The following is a 22502-nucleotide window of genomic DNA, read 5'->3' on the forward strand; positions in this document are numbered from 1 at the left end:
CTCCTCAGTACTCTGATAGAGTATCCTAGGTACTAGGAAGAACTTCACTTGTCATAAGTCTTCCCTATCTTCAAGTCTGAAGTTATTAAGTTATTAGGTCCCAAGATAAGAAGGAAGGAGAGGATATTATCAGTATTCTAAGTCTCTCTGGATTTCGTTTAAAGTTTTGAATTATAAATAGTCCTGACCATACTCTTCTTTGCCTCTCTCTCATCCCCATCTGCTACCATTCCCTATTCACTAGTATAGTGCACAGGTCCCATTTACACACACATACCAGCTCTAATGTAAATGCTTGGCTTGTGAATTTGGCTTTTCAGGGAGATTCTCCAGAGCTGTCAGTATAGCAAAAAAACTAATAACCAGCCTGTATTACATGTTGGTGATGTGACAATGGTGCTGATGCTGTTGCTTTGGGAGAACAACAGCAGTGTTTCTTTGATTGCTTGTGGGAGCACCTGATGGCAGAAATATAATTCCATTTATTAGAAGCCGACGGCTTTATAAAAATGTGTGAAACAACAGGCGCTAGAGGCAAAGCTGAAGATTCTAATGAGGCTATGGGAGCTGGACTGTAGAGAAGGCAAGACATTACCACCAGTCCTGTTTGCATGTCTTTTTAGACACAGATCAATCAGAATCTTCAAATCAGATTATCTCAACCCATTGCATGAGTCTTTTTCATCTGAAATTAATGATGACTTTGCTTTTAACAAGGAAAAGGAAGAAATGAAAAAAGGAGTGTGTACTGCCAAAACATTGATCAGAAGTCCAAAGGAGAACACAGCTTCTTTTAAAGGAAGAAAAAAAAGTGATAAGGTATCATATTGTTCATTCAGAATTAATAAGTAATGAAGAATTTTCCAGATAACTAAACTTAAAAAAAAAGATTTAAACATTTTAAAGGAATTCTTTCTACTGTATGATATATGAGTAATTCATGTGACTAGGAAAAAAATACTAAATTTGAAGTCAGAAGCCTGTCTTTTCTTCTGTAGAGCTTGAGCAAATCAATTAACCTCTCTGTTCCTCAGTTTCCGCATCTGTCAAATGAGGAGGTTGGGCAATCCGGCCATAAATCTTTGATTCTATTATCTCTGTCTTCTTAAGCTATGAGTCACTATCCCCATCTATAATATATAGCCTTAGAGAATTTCCTGAGGCTTAGAGAGATTAGCAGAAATGCTTAAGGTCACATAGTTAAGAGTCAGAGATGGGACTAGAGGCAGGGTCTTCTTGACAGCCATTCTAACAGCCTCAACCACTTGAAAGCACCCCTCCCCAACAAAGGGGGAGGGGAGCAACTGAACATTTTCTTAGCGAATCAGGGTCTTCATTATCATGTGATGACGGGTCTCTGCCTGATGGCAGCAACTGTGTCTTATTTAAACGTTTCTCTCCATCGCTAGTAATTGCGTACTATACATATTTCGATGCTTAATATTTGTAGTTTTTCATTTTAGAATCATTAATGAACATTCATTGCTGTACAATTATTGTTGTTCAATCATTTTCAGTTGTGACAAACTTTCTGCGATCCCATTTGGTGTGGTCTTGGCAAAGATACTAGAGTGGTTTGCCATTTCCTTCTCCAGCCCATTTTACAGATGAGGAAACTGAGGCAAAAAGGATAAAATTGCTCAGGGTTACACAGCTAGTAAGTGTCTGAATCTGGATTTGAACTTAGGTTGTTCAGTCATTTTCAGTTGTGACAAACTTTCTGCGATCCCATTTGGTGTGGTCTTGGCAAAGATACTAGAGTGGTTTGCCATTTCCTTCTCCAGCCCATTTTACAGATGAGGAAACTGAGGCAAAAAGGATAAAATTGCTCAGCGTTACACATCTAGTAAGTGTCTGAATCTGGATTTGAACTTAGGAAGATGAGCAATATAATTCTGTATCTTTTTGCTTCCACCTTTTCTCTCTATGGCACACTGTCATCATTTAAGCTTACTTGGTGATTCCTTTTACCCCTTACCAAATTTACTATATCTAATTCATTATGGATTAGGAAACCAGATAACTAAACTTGCTAAAAATTGAACATAAAACAAGAATGAAGATTGTAAGAATAACCTGGATCCCTATCGTGCAGTATTTTCATGGCATTTAAATAAATAAAATAAACAAAACCTTCCAGCTTTAAGTCTTAGTTTACAGCTACCTGAAGGCTTACCTCCAGATAAGTAAGATATAAACCGTACCTGTTTTTATATATACATGCCAGCTCTCCTGGGCTAAGTGTAGATCAGTGTTGCAGGCATTTTCTCTCTCTGGTTGCCTTTGAACAAAGCCATTTTAACCCCAGAAGTCAATTAAGCATTTACCTGGCAAGTTGTGTTATAAGCTGTGTTAAAAAAAAAAAAAGAAAGAAAGAAAGAAAGAAAGAAGGATGAAGAGAATTAGCAGTGATTTCTTTCTTTGGAATTCTACCACATGGACTAGAATGCTAAGATTTAGGCTGATTAGAATTTTTGAGATGCTATCACTGCAATCTCAACATTAAAATCACCATTTCCAAGTTGTTGGGTTTTTCTTTTTTTCTATAAACTATGGCAAGTAGGCACACTGTGGCCAGAAATAACAGAAAGTCTTACTTTTGATTTTTATATAAAAGTCAGATCTTCTATGTTTTGGTGTCCTAATATACTAAACAGGTTTTTGGTCCTTTCCCACTTTCTAATTACAAGAGATAGTGGGCAGTTAGGTGACTCTGGATAGAGCACTGAGTTTAGAATCAGGAAGATTCCTCTTCTTAAAATCAAATCCAATCTCAGACACTTTTGTGTCAGACACAATTGTAGATTAAACATTTTTCAAGCCATAAAGAAGAACTTCAGACACTTCAGGATAAATATGACTTCATTGATTTGAGTACTTCTTCAGTGATGTAGATCTTGGTCCATCTGTGCCTTGCTTCTTTCACAGTTCTTGTCCATTTTCTTCTATAATTTGAAATATATGTGGTATATATTCAAAATGCTTGGAGACTTTGAGCACTCTTGAATTGTATAGATGCCAATGGAGCAAGTGAACAGCCCATATGCTCAAAAGAGAATGGCCATGGATTCAGGGGAACTTTTATATGGGTGGGGGGGAAAGGAAAGAGAACCGATTAAATCATTTGAACTCATCTTCCTATTCTTAGGGCTAATAATTAGAACCTTTAAGTACCTCTACAATAATAACAACAATAATTATAGCTAGCATTGATAGAATACCTACCAAATGTCTGGCACTGTGCTAAGGGCTTTACAAATTTTATCTCATTTAATCCTCAAAACAATGCTGGGAAATAACCACTCTATTATCCCATTTTGACAGATGAGAAAACTGAGGCAAACAAAGGTAAAATTACTTTCTCAGAGCTCTCACCATTAATATGTCAGCCATGGGATGTTGACTCAAATCTTCCTGATTAGGTCCAGCAGTCTTATCAACTATAACACCATTTTTTAAAATTATTTTTGGTATTCAGTTGTTTAAGTAGTATCTGACTTCATGGCCTATTTGGGGTTTTCTTGGCAAAGATACTGGAGTGGTTTGCCATTTCCTTCTCTAAATCCTCAGACATCCTGTGCCAGGGTCAAAAGTATGCTGGCAAATACCTGCCCATAGGAATTTTGACTAGATTTTTAGTCACAATCACTGATTTACATTCAAGGGGAGTGAGAGCCTTTCAGTGATAGGGATGAAGACAAGGATGAATGTTTCATTAATAAATGTATTTTAGGCTCTATGACCTTGGTCCCCTTGATATCATGTCACTCACTGAAGTGGCATTTTACTTCTTCCATGTTAGCACATCTAAGAGAATCCACAGGCACGCATACACTCTCCACACCCCATAGCTACTGTCCTAATTAACATGCTACATTTGCCGTGCAGATTCTGCTAAGAATACAAAGATGGCTCAGCTGTGGACTAGGGGTGACAAAGAGTCAGCCTTTTTCAGAGTACTTTCCATTGTCTTTTTTAGTCATTTATTTGTTAGATACCATTTTACCCTTAACATATAGCATATGTAACAAGTGTGATTTAATTTTAACATATCCCAAGATCTTCAAAGGTGGCCTCTTTATGCTTTTGCCATAAGATTAATCTTTTTCTCTGACTGATAAAAACAGTCAGAGATTTTTTTTCTTTTATATTGGTTCAGTGAGTACAAGCAACTCATAAATAACAGAATCACAGACACTCAGATTTGGAAGGTACCCTGTTATAGTCTATCAAGTTCAATACATTCATTTTTTAAAAAATCACCTGTTACAGCATATCTGACAAAAGATCTTTCAGTCTTTACTTGAAGACTCATAGCAATAGGAAAGCTATTATATTTGGGGATTTATTACACTTTTGGAAAGATCTAATGGTTAGGTTAGAATGTTTTTTACGCACACTAAGTCTAAGTTTGCCTGTTTAACTTTTTTGGCTTATTTTAAATGATTTCTTCTGTGAATATTAGAATATATATAGTTTCTCTTTCACAATTTAGCTTTCAAATAGTTAAAGACAGCTACCATGTTATGTGCTTCCCTTTTCTTTTCCTCCTCCCCCCAGTCCTTTCATTGATTTTTCACAGTCCAGGTTTGTACTCCTCAAAATGCTCTCAGTTTTTATTTGTGTTTTTCAAAAATACAGCACCTAGAACTCAACACATGATTTCAGATGTGGCTTTCCCTGGACAGAGTAAAATATGTCTATTACCTCCCTCATTCTGGAAAATATATTTTCCTTAATGTAGCCTAAAATTACAATAGCTTTTCAGTGAACGATATCACATTACTGATTCATATATGGTTTAGAGGGTACTAAAAATCATTTTCAAATGAATTTATTACCTAGTTATATCCTGTCCAAGCAGCCGGGTGGCAAGAGTAGATAGAGAACTGACCCTGAAATCAAAAAACCTGAGTTCAAATTTGGCCTCAGATGCTTACCAAATGTGTGACCTTGGGTATATCACAGAACCCTGTTTGCCTTAATTTCTTGGTCTGTAAAATAAACTACAGAAGGAAATTGACAAATCACTCTGGTATCTTTGCTAAAAAAAATAAAAATAAAAATAAATATTCACGTGAGATCACAGAGTCAGAAATGACTGAACAACAACACATCTCCATCTTGTAATTGTGAATTGTTTTTTAATACAGATGTAACTTTTTATGCATCCTTATTAAACTTCTTTTTAGATTCACATCAGTGATCAAAGGGCAGAACTAACCTATCAAGGTCTTTTTGGATAATATCATCATCATAAGTTATTTATAATTCTAAAGGTATGCTGGAGCTAGTTTGAACCAGCTCTTGTGAGATTTCTGAATTTTCAATGTAAGCTTTTATATCTTGGAAATCAGGTTTCCAAGATATAAAACAAACACAAAACAAGTCTTTATTTATTAATTTGTTGATTACATACATCAAAAGTTTGGGTCTTCATTGCAGAAATAGATTATATTGCAAGTGGATAATATTTATCAAAATACATAAAATATAATGGAACATAGGCATGACACAAAACATATTAGACCATTAATATGTGTTTTTTAAATCAATATGCACCCTGATAAGAATCTTCTGTATGAATTTAGTGGGTCCTTTTCTATTTTAGTTTGACATCACTGGTATAGACTTAAGAGAATGATGGAAAAATATTAATAATGCAGATTATACTTAAAAGTGTGTCTTGAAAGCAATGGATGCCGTCTTTTTTTTTTTTTTTCCCAAAGCACCAGTCATTAAACATTTACCAGCACATCACTATATCTTGCGTCATCTGAAAATTGAATGTTTTCCTTGTTCTTAATATAAAGGGACCTTTGGAAGTTTCTCTTTAAAATCATTCCACAGAACTGAAAGGAATAGTTTTAATGAATGTTAGTTGATAATGCTTAATGATGAAGAAGGATGATAACTGATAATGAATTTCTTCCTCTTTATCTCTGTTTCTTGGGACACCTGGATTCCTCCAAGACTCAGTTCAAGTATGATGTACAAGAGGTCATTCCTGACTTCCCATGATACCTCTGACTCTAAAATTAACATGGGTTCATAGATTTAAAGCCTAAATTAAACCTTAAAGACCCTTAATTTAATCCTCTTATTTTATAGATGAAGACTGTTACAGGATGGTTAAGTGACTAGTCCAGAATCATAAAGATAATAAGCTTCTGGGAAGTGATTTATACCCAGGTCTTCTGATACTAATTCTGTTCCATTACACTTCATATATATTTTTTTCATATTTTCTCCTCTGAATATGTTTCTTTCTCCCTTTATTAAATGTAAGCTTCTTGAAGGCAAGGGCTTTTTTTGTCTTTCTATCCTTAACACCAATCACAATGATCAGCATACAGTAAATTTTTAATGAATACTAGATGAATTGAATTGAATAGAAGCATCAAAAAAAACCTTGCCATCCACAGGGAATCCTCTTTCTTTGGACTTTTCACTAAGTTTTTTCAATGAGAAAGTACAGAAAGTACACGATATATATTTCTACCATGTTCAAGTATTAGATTATTTGACATCTAGGTGAAGGAGTGGGGGAAAGGAGGGAGAAATGTAGAACACAAGGTTTTGCAAGGGTCAGTGTTGAAAAATTATCCTTGCATATGTTTTGAAAATAAAAAGCTTTAATTTAAAAAAAAAAGAAAATATATGGTAAATTGTAAAGAACATTAGATTTGGAATCAAAAGTCCTAGATCCAAGGTGCATTTCTGACACTTATTATTAGTGTAATCTTGGGCAAATAACATTCTTTAGCTCTAAATTTATAACCAATGAATTCTGGACTTTAATATCCTCCTCTATAAAATGGTGAATTTAATCTGGATTTTTTCTAGAGTCTTCTTCAATTCTGTGATCTATGATTCTATTAGGCAAGGCATAATTCCTGTTTGTGGATGTGAATATGAAGTCCCCAAACACTAATTTCCCTCATAAATGGGGTATCTATTATCATTTCAAAGAAAGTTAACATAACTAATAACATTGGAAAAACAAAATGGATGAAAAATGCCTATTATGAAAACTATAATATGTATCAAATTAATAGCCTAACAGAGCTAATCCATCAGATTTCTTTTTTTTCCATAGCTTTTTATTTACAAGTTATATGCATGGGTAATTTTACAGCATTGACGATTGCCAAACCTTTTGTTCCAATTTTTCCCCTCCTTCACCCCACCTCCTCCCCCAGATGGCAGGATGACCAGTAGATGTTAAATATATTAGAGTATAAATTAGATACACAATAAGTATACATGACCAAACCGTTATTTTGCTGTACAAAAAGAATCAGACTCTGAAATATTGTACAATTAGCCTGTGAAGGAAATCAAAAATGCAGGTGGGCAAAAATATAGGGATTGGGAATTCAATATAATGGTTTTTAGTCATCTCCCAGAGTTCTTTCTCTGGGCGTAGCTGGTTCAGTTCATTACTGCTCCATTGGAAATTATTTGGTTCATCTCATTGCTGAGGATGGCCAGGTTCATCAGAATTGATCATCATATAGTATTGTAATGATCTCCTGGCCCTGCTCGTTTCACTCAGCATCAGTTCGTGTAAGTCTCTCCAGGCCTTTCTGAAATCATCCTGTTGGTCATTTCTTAAAGAACAGCCATTCTCCAACTGATGGGCATCCACTCAGTTTCCAGTTTCTGGCCACTACAAAGAGGGCTGCCACAAACATTCGTGCACATACAGATCCCTTTCCCTTCTTTATGATCTCTTTGGGATAAAAACCCAGTAGTAACACTGCTGGATCAAAGGGCATGCACAGTTTGATAACTTTTTGAGCATAGTTCCAATTTGCTCTCCAGAATGGTATCCATTAGATTTCTTGATTTCTTTCTGATATCAAAAAAAATTATTTATGCCCTAATTTATGAAAATTAGACCATCTAGCTTTCATAATTGATACCTAAGTTTAGTTGTTCTGGAGAAAAAAATAGACAAAAAAGAGGAGAAATAAAAGGGGGTGAATATATAAGGGGAAATGGACTAAGAATATTATATTATTACTAAAGAAGGATTATTTTACTCTTTCATGTAGAAAAAAAGATATGAGTAATGAATGTATGGATTATATCACATTGGAGATAGAGTAGCTGCAGTAACTTCTATATGAAAATATTTTTCATAAAAATAAGTATTTAATTTTCTTAACATTTTAAGTAGTATTTTTATACTACTTTGGAATGCAAAGAGAAAAAAAGGATTGATAGGCTGTGATAGACAAAAGAAACAGAAAGAGGAGAAAAAAGAATAGATGAAAAAAGACTAAATAGTTTTTTTTTTTCAGCCAAGAAACTAAGGATTTTATAGGCAGAAGTATTAAAGTTAGAGAGATATGGCATCTTAAGATTAGCTAACTACTTAGAAAATATATATATATATGCAAAAAAGAGAGGAGATATATTCTGAAAGTAGAATAATCAGATGGAATAAATAAGAAGCTTCCCAGGAATTTTTAAATACAGAGATGATAAGGTCAAAACAAAACAAAAAAAAAGTTTGGAATTAGAAAGCCAGAAAAATTGAGACAGATGAAACTATGTGAATGTTCAGCTATAAAATGAAAAAGTAGTTAGGTCAAAACATAACACTTAAAGAGAAAATGGATTATTCTAGTTTCTAAAATAGATTAATTCTGAGTTATTGGCTTATAGTAGTAGATGGAAAAAAGCAACCTTACAGAATGAGTGAATATTATAGCCCTCTTGTCTGGGAATTAGACAGTGAAACCAGTGGGTAGGAACTTCATATTAATATATACTTTACAAAGGACTTCACTTAACACATAATCAACTACATAATAAGAACATTGCTGTCAGTTCTAAAATAGATTAGAGAGTTTATAGAAAATGTACTTTTTTTAAAATCCTGCATTGAAGTTTTCATAACTATTCTACTATATTTCAATTTCATACAGGAAGAGAGAACTTTAAATTAAACTGAATACTGGAATGAAACAATATGGGATTTATGACTGATGCCTGGGGGTGACACAGAAAAATCATCTGTGCAAGATATCTGTCCAAAATTTTTCCTACATCATAGTTAGGGCAGATCTGTACCCAGGATGGGAAAATTAGAATAGTGTCCAGGACGCTGAAATTTGAAGGGTGAAAACATTTCAAATTAAAAAAAAAAAGTACAATTTTTTTGATAGAATAGAAACTGGAATAAATGTAAAGACACATTAAATGAGGAATAGATAAAAATCATCATGAAAAATGAGTATAATAGAATCTTATTACACTATAAGAAATTATAAATATGATGAATATAGAAAAGCTTGAGAAGATTTATTAACTGATATAAAGAGAAGTGGGCAGAAACAATAATGACTAAAATAGTATGAATGGAAACAACAACAACTGAAACTAAATGATCTGAAATTTTAATGGGTAAACCTGGCCCCAAAGAAGTCAAGACGAGTAATTATTAAACTTCTACTATGTGCTAGAAACTGGAAAGAAAGGCAGTTGCCTGAGATTAAAATGCTTCTAAGAAGAAATTTGAAAATATACCACTATCCATTCATTATAGAGGTAAGATACTCTAGATGTGATTCATTATATAATATTGGAATTGGTTGACATGTGCTTAATTTTAGTTGAATTATGAGGTTTTTTCCTCTTTTTAAAAAATTCTTTTTTTATAAGAGAGTTTTTGAGATGCTTAGGGAGAAGGCATATACAGTGGTACCCCAGCATTCATCTGCTTTGAGAGTCTTCAAATTAGATAGATATTCAACACATTTTAACAAGAAAAAACTTGTTTAGCACTCGATGTTTGCTCACAATAGTTGTTGTCTTGGTTGAGCAATGGGGATTTGAGAATGGCAGGGGTAAGGTCCAGCTGCTGCCCCCACAGCTGCTATGGCTCTCAACTGTAGGCAGTTCCTCCCCAACCCTAAGAAGCCCAGGATGCTGAGACTGTTTGAGTGGGCGGGCAGGTCAAGGAACAGATCCTGCAGCATGATGTGGCTGCAGCACAGAGTTTCCTGGCTCACAAAATAATAGTACTAGAAAGGGCACAGAGCATCCGGTGTGTGCAGCAAGGAACAGTGATGGGGACTAGTAGTAGCAACAGCCAGCATCAGAGGACCCAGGATTCTTGATAACCCCAGCCCTGGGCAGCATGGGACCATAGCTTCCACCTCCACATCCAGGCCATTCCCTTCCCCTTCTTCCAAGGGAGCTTGAGCCCTATTAGGCTGGGGGAAGAATATAAAAGGTCAGGGTTTTTCTCAGAAAGTGAATTGGATCAAGAAGGGAGGAGCTAGTTGGACTGGGCTGGGCTGGCTCATTTTCAACAACTGGAAACCTAACATCTATTCAGGGAACTGGGTGGGGAGGAATGGTTAGGCTGTGGACTGTAGATACACCTTATGGGAAAAATTCATTTGGTACTTGTTTTCACCACTTGACATACCTTCTGGAACAAATTAACAATGAGTACCAAGGTACTCTACTCTAAAATACAAATTATATTAAAAATAAACATCTTATTTTTGCTGAGGCAATTGAGGTTAAGTCACTTGCCCAGGGTCATATAGATAGGAAATGTTAAGTATCTGAGACTAGATTTGAACTGACTTCAGGGCTGCTGCTCTACCCACTGCACCACCTAGTTGCCCAAAAATAAACATTAAAAAAAAATATTATATATATATATATATATCACATCAACAAAACTGCAAGTGGCATTGCCATAAGAACTAAAATTCTATTTAGACAACACATAGGAGTTTAATATTTATTTTTCTCTCCCTAACAGCCATGTTAGATTTTATTATTTTTAAGGCAATTTTTTTTTCCTTTCACATGCCACAAATACTCTAGAGCTAGAGAAATAACTTAGTTTCTTTCAGTTCTCTACCTCATTCTCCTGAAACCAAGTGTCTTCAGCCAAAAGTTAGAGAGGAGCAGATTTGTGGATGATTCATGAAGTAGAGTGGGATTCAGCTTGGCTTTTCCACTGGCTTTACAGAGCCAGAAAGGAGCCAAAATGGGTTTGCTTTCACACCAAGCAGCTTTCACTAAGTGACACAAAGGGAACAGACAAGCAGGAAGAAGAAAGATTGTAGGATATTTTCTCTGAAAGATCACTTTTTTCTGAACTGACAAACACCACTGCTACTCAGGATCAATAAACTTTCTTATTAAGGTCCAAAAAATATGGCCAGACCTGGAACACATAGCTTTGAAGATTAAGGAGCTCAGGACGTTGCCATGTAAGATTTATTTAGAAACTGTACCAAGAATTCAGTGACTTAACTTTTTGCTGATGCCAAAAGCGTATTTGTTTAGAAAAGGAATCTTGGGCTCAGTGGAATGATTTTCAATGGAAATATCTCAAAAGCTGTATTTGTACACAACCTGCTTGCCTTTTCTTCCCACTGAATTGCAGCTGAATTGGCTACTGTTTGGACACAATATAAGTGAACTGGTTTCCTGAGTAATAACTGGCGTACTTAGTGTAACTCAGGCAATCAAGACATGCTTCAAAGGCTCCTCAAAGCTGGAGTGTGTCCATATTGTCCAGGTTACAGTAGCATTTAGTAAAATTGTGGGGGAAAGGAACTTTAAGTTCCAGCTAAAATCCTAGCTTTTAAAAGATGCTTTTCTCCAATCCCAATAAATTTTGTATAGAAAATGCCAATTGCCTCCAGAAAAAGCACTATGGAGATTGAATATAAATCAACAAATGCTATGTAAATCTTCTTTTTTCTGTTTTTTCTTCTCTCTCTCTTGTGGTTTTTCCCTTTTATTTCATTTTTTTCTTTCCCAACATGATTAATAAAGAAATGTGTATTTTAAAAAGTTAATGTACATGTATGACCAGAAAAAAATTAAAAAATAAAAGATGTCTTTCCCAATCCCTCAATCTAGTACCTTTTTTTAAAATTATTTGTTATTTATCCTGTATATAGCTTGCTTTATATATATTTATTTTTATGTTGTCTTCTCTATTAGCCTGTAAGCTCCCAGATAAAAGGGACTGTAGGACTATATTTCTGCATCCCATGTCCTCATCACTATGCCTGGAACAAAGTAGACACTTAATACATGTCTACATGAGTGCACTTGTATAATTTTTTTATGAAATTGCTTATCTTCTCAATATGGGGTAATGGGGAAGGGTGGGAAAGAATTCATAACAATATTGTAAAAAAATAAAGGGCTTAAGATTTATTTTTATATGTAATCAGAGGGAAAAATTAAAAGGAAAAAGGAAAAAAAGTTTATTAAATTTTATTAAATGAATTTATTATTGAATGACCTTGCAGTCATTTAGAAAAATTAAACTGGAAGATATTTTACCTATGAAAATATTTAAAAATCACATATGACTTTAAAGTTTGCAAAATGTATTATATAAAGTATCTCATTTAATTCCCATAAGAACCATTTGAAAAAGTTACTGTAAATATTGCCACCTCCATTTATATATAATTTCTTTCCTGAATCTGAAGATCAGAAAAAGTAAGGTTTTTCCATATGGTCACATAAACTATTAAGTGGGGAGGCAGAATTCTAATTCCAGTCTTTGTGATTTCAAATCTATCCTTCTTTCTATCCCACCACACTACCTCCTTAATAACCAAGGACATTTAATCAAACTTTCACATTTTATAGATTAGGAAACTAAACCTAATGACATTCCTAGCAAGGTCATGAGATAGTAAATAAAGGCTAGATTCAAAGCCATATCTTCATTGGACATTGAGAGGAAGCCTATCAATTGGAGACTGAATAAACAAGTTGTGGCATATGATTGTGATGGAATACTATTGTATTATTAGAAAGGACATGGATTTCAGAAAAACCTGGGAAGATTTACATGAATTGATGAAAAGTGATGTGTTATAGAACCAGAAGAAAATTGTACACGGTAACAGCTACATTTTGTGATGGTCAACTATGATAGATTTAGCTCTTCACAGCAATCCAGTGATCTAAGACAATTTCAAAAGACAAGTGATGGAAAATATCATTCACATCCAGAGAAAGAAGTGATAGAGTCTTGAGTGTGAATCAAAACATATTTTTCACTTTATTTCCATGGTTTTCTTTTGTGTTTTGCATGATAGCCTATATCAAATTGTTCATCTCCTCAGGCAGAATGTGGAGGGGAGGAAAGGAGATAATTTAGAATTCAATTTTTAAAACATTGTTAAAGATTGTTTTTACATATAATTGGGAAAAATAAAAAATTATTTAAATATAAAACATATCTTCTGATTCTGAAGGAATCTTTTATACTATATTTTGTTAAGGAGCAAAAATTTAACACTCCTCAAAGATTGGTTCAGGAAATAATAAAGAAGTTTATTCTAGTGGCTAATTATAATCTCTCATGGTAATTTAGAATTCATTCAATGCATATGAATGGTTTCTATCTTCTACCTTTTCATTGAAAATCCTAACTCAGTATCACTTCTTTTAGTTAATAGACCACCAAATACTTCAATCATTCCATATTGATACTACAAGATAAATGTATGACCTTGGACATACTGTAAAGTTGGACTCCACTGTAAAGTTAAGGACTTAAATCCGATAATTTTAATGTCTCCTAGTAATTCAGTAACACAAAAATAAATGTTACATTCTCTCCTCTAAAATCTGATACAGAAAGTCCTGGTAATTTTGCAGAATGATTTCAGTTGCACTAAATCGGAAGTACAAAAAATATTTCAAAAACTCTTGAACCTCTTTCCATACTTAGAAATAGAAAAGGACCAAGAAACTTGTTTGGGGTTTTTTTCCCCCACAGCAGCTTTATGAGATAAATTTCATCTGTATTATTATTTCTTTGGGTTTTTCTTTGGGTTAAATCAATGACTTCATCATAATAGAACGTTCCTAGGAAGAAACTTTCTCTGTCAATTTAAATCAGCACCTTTTCTGTACTTTTTAATTTTAGAGAGTACAGCTTAAAGCACTGGTAACTTTTCCAAAGTCTGTACTAGCCAGTATATGGTGGGACTTGATACCAGGACCTTATGTCTCTCAACTAGTGGTTTTCCCATTGGGCATGGAGTTAAGAAGATCTAGATTCAAATTCATCCATATATATTTTCTGTGTTACTCTGGACAAATCACTTAACTTCTATTTATTTTAGTTTCTTCATTTGTAAAATGGGGATAATAATAAAACATACCTTCTATGATTGAAGTAGGGTTGATAGGTATAAAATCTATGAAGCATTTCACAAATCTTAAAGTGTTATGTAAATGTTATTAATAATATCCCATGTCAGCACTTGATTCATTATCCCATAATGTCTCATTCCTATTTTGCAGATAAGAACACAGGAACTTGACTTCTTCATCTGTGAAATGAGGATAATAATACTAGGGTCCTCATTAAAAAAAAGTTCCTTTAAAACCATTTCTCCTGTGAAAGCAAACCAGTTAGCATAATTTATTATATTGAGCAAACCAATATCAGCATAAAATGTTCTTTTAAAGCAATTTGCCCCAGATTTGTTTGTGTCTCTTTGGGCACTTTTGTATTTCTAAAGGCAAACCTATATACTTTACTGCATTGGTGTTTTTCTTTTTTCAAAGACAAAATTAGAGGTTCCCAAATGATTGGGCATGCATGTCTGAACTTGCACAGCCATGTGAAGTAATACCTTCCCATCTGGATTTGTACACAGCTCTGATAATGAATCATGTTAACTTTTGCTACAGTAAGCATAAAATGTCAATGCATTAATCAGTAAATGCTTATTGAGTACCTAATATTTGCTCACAGAAGGGATGGAGACAAGAGCAATAGAAGCTCAAGTCAGGATAAAAGGATTAAAGGTCAATGGGCACTCAATTAATCAAAAAGCATTTATTAAATGCCTACTCTATGATAAGCAATGTCCCAGAAGAGGAAAAAAATTGTCTTTAAGCAGCTTGCATTATTTTCAGAGTAGATAAAATGTTCACAATCACATACACATACACATATACACACACATATGCACACAGATATACCATGATAGGAAAAAAGGGGACATGGAATACTAACAATTGGGGGAGTCAGCAATTAGGTGAATCCTTTTTTGTATGAGGTGACATGAGCTGAGCTTTGAAGGGAACTAGGAATTCTAGGAGGCAGAGATGCACCTCAGACAAAGGAAGCAATCTCTTCCAAGGCACAGACAAGAGACAGACTATGGGGATAAGCAAGAAAGCAAGACTGCCTGAAAGGGAATAATTTGTAATTAACCTACAGGTAACCTGAAGCCAGATTGTGAAGGAACAGAAGTAGAGATGCTAATCTAGGTTAAGCAGAAAGTTCAGAGTGAAAGAAGAGTTGTAATTTCACAAGGAGTTTGAAGTAATTTGTAGCCTTCTGAGATTCCGAGACATGTGTGGTTTTATGTCCAGGTACCTGTAGTCATCCTTACCTTCATACTTTACTTAACTTTAATTGAACAGCCTAAAACTCAGAAAAAGGTGGCAGTGAAGAGCAAACAAACCTTGTCTACTGGCAACTAGTCCAAAATCAGCATACAACCCCTCATATATATGCTCCATCACCATCATCTCCAATCATCATACCTTGTCTCAGGTTTTCAATCTAAGGACTTCTCATTCTCATCTCATATAATAATCAGTTTTCTCATCATGCTATTTGTACCTTCATGGCATCTCTATTCTTTTCAGATTCAGACTAAACTCCTGATGGTTGTTCCTTAATGGGGGAAGAGTGTCCCAACTTTATAACCAGGGCTTGATTGCTTTCCCAGCTACTGCCACTCCTACAACGACCACACAGAGAAAATAGGAAATAAACCCATTTATCCAAGTCCACAACAAAACATAAATCAGAGAAAGTGTAAACAGGAGAATATACATCAGACAATACAAATTGAATGAATTCACCCTTTGGGAGTGAGATAACTCAGCTCAACCAAGAGAGAGTCTCTGATCTTAGTCAAGGGAAAATTTTACAAAGTCACCATAGTGACTACAGTACTATCAAATTGGGGATAGGGACATTATAAAGACTGTCAGCTCTGCTCATGTTGGCTTCTTCCCAGAGTCTTTCTCTCCCTCCAGGGTCTTGAAGAGAGATTGGAATCATGCATTTTCTGTCTCAAAACTGGAAGTTAGACGAGTCTGAAAAGACCAGATTTCTCTTCTTTCCTGCTCTACCAACTTCACACCACTTCTCACATAAATAAATGCAGAGGATGAATAATTAATCTCTACCCATGAAGAGAGAGTCCCATAAAATTAACCCTTTGATCCAAAGACTACAATTATGCATGTGTGTTTATTGATTTTACATTTATATTATATATGCATTTATGTGTGATCATTATCTTCCCTGTTAAAATAGCTTTCTTCATTTCTTATAAGTAGGGATCATTTAATTCTTTTTGTGTGTATGAAGCAATTGGTGTTAAGTAACTTGCCCAGGGTTACATAGCTAGGAAGTGTTAAGGATTATTTAGTGCTTTATATTTGTCCTATTACAGTGCCTGGCACATAGTAAGTATTTATTAAATACTTGTTGATCAATTGGCGCTAATTGACTATTGTGTATGTTGAGGGAGATGTGTGGCTTCTAAGCTAGATGAAGTCCTGCTGATAATAACTTACTCTGACTTAGTATTTTTTGTAAGTTTATATACACCTTCTCATGTTATCCTTATGACCATGGGGAGAAATTAAATGGAGCAAACATTGCTATCTCCACTTTATAAATGTAGAAGAAAACTGAGACCCAATGAGAATAAATGGAATCTAAAGTTACATTGCTAGTAATTGGAAGTACTAGTACTTAATTCCAGGTTTTCTGACAGTACTCTTTCCACTGAATTTGAGAGGTGTAAATGAATGCTAAATATTATGTTATTTATTGCCTGTGTTTGACTTTGGGGGAAATTGTCTTAGAAATGTTTGCTTAAATATATGAGTTCCTGAAGGGAAAAAAATGTAGATGATCTCTGATGGGAGATTAGAAGCCCCCTATAGTAGGAACATTCAAGAGGCTAAAAGAAGAGCAGATTGATTTGGAATTGGGCAACAAATTAAAAGTACAGAGGAAAATAAAACCTTGATTTCTTAGCCTTATGAGAAATGGTAAGAAATAACCATGGTATATAATGTAATTAGAACACTATAAAAACTCAGTAATAACAATTAAATTAGTTACTAGTAATATTGCTTACTATTTATATATTTCTTCTCTTAGAAAAACTGTATGGATTATATATCCGAAACATATTAAGTCATAAGAGACCTTAGCTATCCTCTTGTCCAATCCCATTGTATTACAGATGAAGAAGTTGAAATCCAGGGAAGTTGACTGACTTGCTCAGAAATATGTTGTTTCATTGTTTAGTCATCAATCATATCTGATTGAATCCATAACCTCATTGACCAAGGCATGCCAGGCTATTCTGTTCTCCACTATCTCCTGAAGTCTGTCCAAATTCACATCCATTGCTACCATGACACTATCTCTTTTCTGTTGTCCTCTTCCCCTTCTCTTTTTTGCCTTCAATCTTTCCCAATAAGATGGTCTTTTCCAATGCACACTGTCTTCTTATTATACAGCCAAAGAATTAAAGATTCAGCTTCAGTATTTGACCTTCCAGTTATAGTTGGAATTAATTTCTTTAAATATTGACTGATAGTTAGTACTAGTTGGGATTAGAGAAGGAGATTGTATTATATAATCTCTAATTCCCTTCTACCTTTTCTTAAAGAAAAATTGTGAAATAGTATACACTTGAAAAACTAATTAATGCTTTAAATCCTCATTAAGCTAAATCCTCATCAATATTATATCCCTGTAATTTACTTGCTTTTTCTATATGTAGCTGAAATTCAGGGGTGTGCAGACAAATGTTAACAAAAAACTCTCCAAAGCAACAAAAATGTAGTCATGAAAAGCTTTTACATATAATCTGATTGCTAACATATTCTGCATCATTTTATTAAATGTAGACATTTGACAAAACAATACATCAGCAAACTGGTAAACACTATCCAATAAATATTTACATTCAAAATTTAATAATTGGCTCTGGAAACCCAGTACAGAATGATCCTATCACATCCCTCCTTGTATCCTAAAATTCTCCTAGTTAAAAAAAAGTCTATTCATATAAAATTGGCAGAATAGTCATTCATTGTTCAGTGAACAGGATCAGGGACAGGCACCTTAGGAGACACAAATGGGAAAAATAATGTATTCATGGAGAATTTGGAGATCTTATTACCCACTCCTATCTTTATCCTTTGGATTACAGTGTTGGAAAATTATCTATGCAATCAGTAGTGAGTGCCTAGGCAGAAAACTCCTGTCTGTCTTAGCAACCTTCCTTTCACACAATGAATGTTTGTTTTATAAATGGAGAAGTAGAGAAAACCACTGGTTTTTGAGCCAGAGAGTGTAGGTTCAAATCCAGCCTATAACATTGGCTACTTGTGACCCCGGCAACCACATAGCCTTATTGGTTATTGAGCTTCAGTTTCCTTATCTGTAAAAATGAGGGAAGTTTAGAGCTCTATAGTTTTTATAGGTCTACAACTATTACAAAAATTCTCAAATACCAACAGTTGTACTGGATGACAGTTAAACTTTTTTTCAATGTACTTTCTCAATGGGAAGGAGAGGAAGAGAGAAAATCTGAAACTCAAAAATTTAAAAATATGTAAAAATGATTTATATGGAACTGGGAGAAATATTGAGAATAAAAATAAACTTTTTCAGCTTCACCATTTATACATCCGCTGAGTCCAGAGAATGATATTATATGCTGCTGCTGCTTCTTTTATTGTTGTGTTCTGACTCTTTGTGACTGGATTTGGGGTTTTCTTGGAAAATATACTAGAGTGGTTGACTATTGCATTCTCCAGTTTGTTTTACACAAGAGGAAATGAAAAAAAAAGTCAACAAATAAACAATAAATAGAGTTAAATGATTTGTCCAGGTTCCAGCTAGTAATAGTCTGAAGCTGAATTTGAATTCAGGTTTTCCTGACTCCAGCCCTGGAGCTCTCTTCACTGCCCCAGTGAGATGTTAATCACATCATAAACAGAAGCCATGATCCAATCCCTAAGGATCTAACATTGTAATGGTGGACACAAATCAAATACAATAAAAAAGCAATAGCTCTTCAAAGAGCTATGTATTATACAAGTTGTAAATTCAAGAATCAAGTAATTGTTGGGGAAAGGAGATTCAGAGTAAGCTTAAGAGAACCATTTATCAAGAGTAATTAAATCAGAAAAGACCTTCTGAAGAAAGTAGCTTTTTTGTCTGGGTATTGAAGGAAAGTTTTTGAGTTAATAGAAACAGAGAAGAAAGCATTATATAGCTTTGCACCTGGGTGTCCACAAAAACTCATCTTAAAGGAATAAACACAAACCATGCATGATGCCAAATAATTTGTGCAGCCCTGGGTGTTTGCTAGTCTCAGTAAAATAAAGAGACTTGGGTAATGCTTCCCAACAAGAGACAAAGTAGGCTAAAGCAGAAGAAATCTATGAGCCAAGATCTAGGGTATGCTTTAAAAACTACACATTATGTGCAAAGCTTTATGGCCTCCCAGGGAGTCCCCATTAAAATAAATGTCATCTGCACTGACTAACAAACTGATAAGACTGAATTATTGATTACACCATGAAGGTTTTCATTTGAAATGTTACATGGGTTAATGCAATAATCGAATCCATTTCCCCAGCATGTTCCCTGCTTTTCTACTCAGCTTCAATTTCATTTCTGAAATGTAAAACAGGACATGGTTTTATCTAGGGCCTCTCTCACTCTACATATCCCAGAGCTCTCAACAGTTATAATAAGCCAGGGCCTGGAAGCCAAGGGATTGAGCTAGGGAGGAGAGCAGGCGCGGTGCCATTTTCCTGCAAAGTAATTTACAAATGGAAATCGGAGGCTGTTGCATGATGGGGCTTAACTTCCTGCTGCCTTGACAGGTCAGAATTTGCAGGATACAAATCCCCAGATCCCTTATAATACATGCACTATTTTTGGGGGGGATGCTGAGTTTATTTGCAGTACACTAATGTTTGCTCAAGCAAGGAAGGTGGAGGCAGGGGGGATAAAAGAAGAGGTTCAGGAGCAGAGCTAGGAAGACACCAAATGAACTCTTCTTCCACAGCTCAGAGCAGTACTCACTGCTATCATTCTTTCCCTGGCTTCCACCCTCAGCTTACAAAATGGCCCTTATATCCATGGTAGGTGGCAATTGCAAAATACTGATTTAAAGAAGAATCTGTCCCAGAAGAGGTAAACAGCAAGCAAAAGATACAACATCTTCAAAAAAGGAAAATAAAACATTTATCAGCAAACAGTAAAATAACAGAATTTTTGATCAAAGAATTGCTTTTATTCGTTAAGCAAAAGTATAGAGGCATTAGTTTAAACTCTGTCATTTCACAGAAAGGATACTCAATCTGTTCCAAAATGACTTTCATCTCCTCTCTAGATCTCTATATTTTGAAAGTATTTCATTCCATGTAGTTTGGATCTCATGAATATTTGATATGGAGACATCTATTAAAATTAATTTTTATAGATGACTATTATATGAGACTGGTTGCAAGCAATAGTTTAGGCTGTAAAAGTGATGTGTTATTGGTACAGTTTATTGGTTAAATTCTCCAGATCATTTTAAGGCCTATTTTTACAGTATGGGGATTATTTTTGTGTTCTGACTCTTTGTGACTGGATTTTGGGTTTTCTTGGAAAATATACTAGAGTGGTTGACTATTGCATTCTCCAGTTTGTTTTACACAAGAGGAAATGAAAAAAAAAAAGTCAACAAATAAACAAAAAATAGAGTTAAATGATTTGTCCAGGTTCCAGCTAGTAATTATCTGAAGCTGTCTGTTTTATGACATCTGTCATGTTTATGAAAGAAAGCAAGTTACTAATACATAATTTGAATTACCAGGTCATAGCTTTCCAGCTGTTGAGTAGTTGCTAAATTTTCATTATTGCTTTATTGATTTTACTTTAAAAAAGGAAAGTCTGTATCCTTGAAAATGAATAAGGCAACAATAACTAGATGATAATAACAATCATAGCTCACACATATAATAATACTATCACATCATATTGTATTACATAGCACTTACATTAAACTTTAAGGTTTTGAAGGTACTTTAAAAACATTATTTTCTACACATATTATTACATAAAATTTGAAGTGTATTATGCACATTTATATTAACTATGTGAAGTAATGTGTAATCATGCCCATTTTACAGATGAATTAATTGAGGCTTAAGAGATGCCCTTAGACACATACTAAAAAGTGACAGTATGGGAATTCAGAGAAATCTAGAATATTAGAGCTCAAAGAAACATCAGAGGCTACTTAATTCTATTTTTATCTGGCTAAAATTTTCTTCTGTAATATCTTCATAAATAATATCCAATCTCCATTTTGACTTCAAATGACCTCAAGTGAGTGCTTTCCACCCTGGAAAAGATCTAATTTTTATGAAGTTTTGTTGCTTTTCCTCACACCTAGCCTAAGCATAAGTACAATGTTCATCTGTTACTCCTGGTCCTGATACAAAAGACCTGAGCAAAATAAGCCTAATCCCTCTTATATTTGAACTCAAGCTTTTCGCATAGTTCCAATTAAACTGGCTCTTGGATGACCTAGCAATTACTGCCACCCCTTCTCACAGATAGTCTAGAAGTAGAAATCCAAACTCTGACTAAAGTGTGATTCAGGAATACTGTTCAACATATGCTGGACAATGACTTCCTTTCCACTGCTTTATAGTTCCTTAGACCAGTATATCTTCTGTGCAAAAAGTAGAGCTGCCCACTTGCCAGAAAGGTAGCATTACTAGGAGAGAATAATGAGGATAATGGCAGTGAAAATGAGGAAGAAGACAAGGAGATATAAGGCTTTCGGAGGAGTGACTTCAGGAACGGGCAGAGAGGAAGATCGAGACACTGTAATGTCTCCCATCCCTGTGGATATCAGCCTTGGCAAAATGAAAAAAAAATTGCAAAGCCAGAAGATTATCTCCCTTCTATGGAGCTGGACTTACTCAACTGGCAAGGTTATAAATCAGCATCCATGTAATATAGATCCAGTGTGTAATAAGGGATGGCAAAGTGGGCATAAATATTTTGGAACAGAATGTCTATGCCCATAATGTTCAAGATTACATATAGAAAAGCTGGTTGGATAATGTCTCAAAACAATAGACAAGTGGATTAAACAGAAGAAATCTACAGGCCAAGATTTTATAGTGTGTGTTTTTAAAATTATACATAATGTGCAAAGCTTCATGGATCTCCAGGGAGTCCTCATTATAATAACTGAAGGATTTTGAGCAGTGGGGTGACAGTAGTCAGACTTATAGCTTAGAAAGATTATTTCTTCATCTGTGTGAAGGATGAACTAGTGAGAGAAGAGCCTGGAAGCAGAAAGACCAATTAAGAACCCATTACAATAATCCAGATAAAACATTATGAG

The 22502-nt window shown here is 34.6% G+C and overlaps 1 long non-coding RNA gene across 2 annotated transcripts in view; it reads left to right on the top strand.

The window, feature by feature from the left end:
* Positions 1-431: 431 nt before the first annotated feature.
* LOC116419295 overlaps positions 432-22502 on the top strand; it is a 154478-nt gene continuing 132407 nt past the window's right edge. For both annotated transcript variants that reach the window (XR_004229563.1, XR_004229562.1), the window contains exon 1: positions 432-819. This is a non-coding gene — a long non-coding RNA (uncharacterized LOC116419295). The remainder of the gene's footprint in view (positions 820-22502) is intronic.

The sequence above is a fragment of the Sarcophilus harrisii genome, chromosome 5, assembly GCF_902635505.1.
Source record: "Sarcophilus harrisii chromosome 5, mSarHar1.11, whole genome shotgun sequence".
Classification (NCBI taxonomy): domain Eukaryota; kingdom Metazoa; phylum Chordata; class Mammalia; order Dasyuromorphia; family Dasyuridae; genus Sarcophilus; species Sarcophilus harrisii.